Here is a 3,446-nt window from a genome sequence, read left to right on the forward strand (position 1 = left end):
CATACAATTTAATAAGAGTAAAAGCTGGACATGAATGGCTGACCGCGTTTAGAACAAGATATGGATTGTTTGAGTATACGGTCATGCCGTTTGGGCTATGTAATGCCCCAGCGACATTTCAGAGTTTCATCAATGACTTGTTTCGTGCCCTTTTGGATGTGTATATGATTGTGTACCTTGATGACATACTCATTTACTATAAAACATTAGACCAACACATATCACATGTTAGAACTGTGTTACAGCGACTGAGACAAAACGCATTGTTTGCCAAACCAGAAAAATGTATCTTTAGTACTGATACTATCTCTTTCTTGGGATACCATATATCTCCTCAGGGCATACAGATGGAGAATAAAAAGGTAGAGGCTATAGCATCATGGCCCATTTCCAAAACTAAGAAATATGTACAGTGTTTTATTGGATTTTCGAACTTTTATAGAAAATTCATAAAAAAATTCTCTCTAATAGCTAAACCCTTAACTGCTCTCACAGGTTCCCATACTCCATTTTTATGGACATTACAGGCTAATACAGCATTTAATAAATTAAAGAAAGCTTTTACTACAGCACCTATCCTTAAATTTCCTGATCCCCAATTACAATATGTATTGGAAGTGGACTCGTCAGATTATGCCTTGGGAGCTATTTTGTCCCAACGCATGTCTCCTAAAGACCCTCTTCACCCAGTTGGATTTTTCTCAAGAATTATGACCAGTTCTGAAGTCAACTATCCGATTGGTGAGAAAGAGCTCTTGGCAATTAAGAGCTCACTAGAATTTTGGAGACACTTACTTGAGGGCACCAAATATCCTATACTAATTTACACGGACCACAAAAACCTAGAGTATCTGCACGCCAGATTAGATGGAATTTGTTCTTCTCCAGGTTTGATTATAATATCACATTCCGTCCTGGAAGTAAAAACGGAAAGGCTGATTCTCTGTCAAGGAAAGATCCAAGACCCACCTTTGCTGTTCCCGAGTCAACCGTAATACCTCAAGAGAGGTTCATCGCTTTAAGTATCGATTCTTCAACTCAGTTAAGACTAGCCCAACAACAAGATCAAGATCTGCCTACTAGCATCCTTGAGAAAGGTAAAGTTGACCTATATTATCACCAAGGAAAGGTATATGTACCCTTACAACTTCGTACTGATATACTCAATTCAACACATAACTCAATTGTATCTGGACATCCTGGTATTCATAAAACAATTGAATTACTTAGACGAGACTTCTGGTGGCCTGCTATGAATTCTGATGTTACTAACTTCATTAAGTCAAAAATGACAGAGCACATCCTTATGGTTTCCTCATACCCATACCAAATAAACCATGGAAGGACATTTCAATGGATTTCATTGTAGAATAACCTCCGTCAAACAACCATAGTTGTATAATGGTTGTAGTGGACTTATTTACAAAGATGGCACATTTTCTCCCATCACATTCGCTACCCACTGCTTCAGAAACTGCTCAACTTTTTCTCACACATATTGTCAGATTACATGGTCTTCCGGATACCATCACTTCAGATAGGGGTTCGCAATTTATCTCCAAGTTCTGGACCCAGCTTTGCCACATTCTAAAAATTCAACCTCGGCTCAGCACTATCATCCCCAGACAAACGGCCAGACCGAGAGAACAAATCAGACTCTCAAACAGTATTTAAGGTGCTATTGCACTCAACTATAAGATAATTGGTTTTCTCTTTTACCCACGGCTGAATTCGCTTTCAACAATACATTAAATTCATCAACTAAAATGTCCCCATTCTACGCTAATTGAGGTTTTCATCCCCGATTTCATCTATATCCCAGAGAAGAGAGTACTTCCCCATTGGTTAATGACATGTTGAATGAACTAGCTCAACATTTTACTGTGATTCAAGACAATCTCAAGACCGTTCAAGCCCACCAAAAGGTTTATTATGATCTACGAAGGCGTGTCTCTCCATATTATCAGGTGGGTGATTTCGTTTGGCTTTCCACTAAACATTTAAGACTCAAGTATCCTTCAAGGAAACTCGGAGCCCTCTATATTGGTCCTTTTTCCATTGTTAAAATTATTAATCCTAATGCTGTAACTTTGGATTTGCCTGAAACTCTACCGATACATCCTTCATTCCATGTATCCCTTCTCAAACCTTATACTTCTGACAACTCTCCAGTTACTGGTTCAGCTTTCACACCTACTTATACCATTGAACCTGAGTATGAAATTCATTCCATTTTGGATTCCAGATATCATGGTGACACTCTGCAGTATCTTATTCATTGGAAGGGTTATTCTCATGAGGAGGATTCTTGGGAGCCTTCTTCCAACCTCTCTGCTCCTCGAATGGTTTCTTTATTTCACTGCAGGAACCCCGATCGTCCCAGACCCTGAGCCCCAGAGTGGCTCCTTGCAGGGGGGGGGGGGGGTTCTGTCACGCGCGCGCGTGCACGGGAGGGTGGGGGCGGGCGCGTGCACGGGGAGGGAGCGGGTGGGAACCGCTACACTGCAGAAAATTTGAAAATAAAAAGATAAAAAATCAGCAAAACATTAAATCATTAAATAATCAGCAAGGTGGTGGGGGTTTGTCTGTGGGGGGGGGGGGGAAGCTACACTACAGAAAAAAACAAAAAAACCATAAAAAAAAGCACTTTTTATTGTAAACTGGGTACTGGCAGACAGCTGCCAGTACCCAAGATGGCCCCCAATAAGGCAGAGGGGAGGGTTAGAGAGCGGTTTTGGGGGGGATCAGGGAGGTTGGGGGCTAAGGGGGGGATCCTACACAGTAGCATATGTAAATATGCTAAAAAAAAATTTCATTTTTTTTTAAAAACCCTTTTATTTTAGTACTGGCAGACTTTCTGCCAGCACTTAAGATGGCGGGGACAATTGTGGGGTGGGGGAGGGAAGGGAGCTGTTTGGGAGGGATCAGGGGGTGGGATGTGTCAGATGGGAGGCTGATCTCTACACTAAAGCTAAAATGAACCCTGCAAGCTCACTACAAACTCCCTAATTAACCCTTTCACTGCTAGCCATAATACACGTGTGAGGCGCAACAGGATTTAGTGGCCTTCTAATTACCAGAAAGCAACGCCAAAGTCATATATGTCTGCTATTTCTGAACAAAGGGGATCACAGACAAGCATTTACAACCATTTGTGCCATAATTGCACAAGCTGTTTGTAAATGATTTCAGTGAGAAACCTAAAATTGTGAAAAATTTTACGTTTTTTTTAATTTGATCGCATTTGGCGGTGAAATGGTGGCATGAAATATACCAAAATGTGCCTAGATCAATACTTGGGGTTGTCTACTACACTACACTAAAGCTAAAATTAACCCTACAAGCTCCCTAAAAGCTCCCTAATTAACCCCTTAACTGCTGGGCATGATACACTTGTGGTGCGCAGTGGCATTTAGCGGCCTTCTAATTACCAAAAAGCAACGCCA

The sequence above is a fragment of the Bombina bombina genome, chromosome 2 (assembly GCF_027579735.1).
Source record: "Bombina bombina isolate aBomBom1 chromosome 2, aBomBom1.pri, whole genome shotgun sequence".
NCBI lineage: Eukaryota > Metazoa > Chordata > Amphibia > Anura > Bombinatoridae > Bombina > Bombina bombina.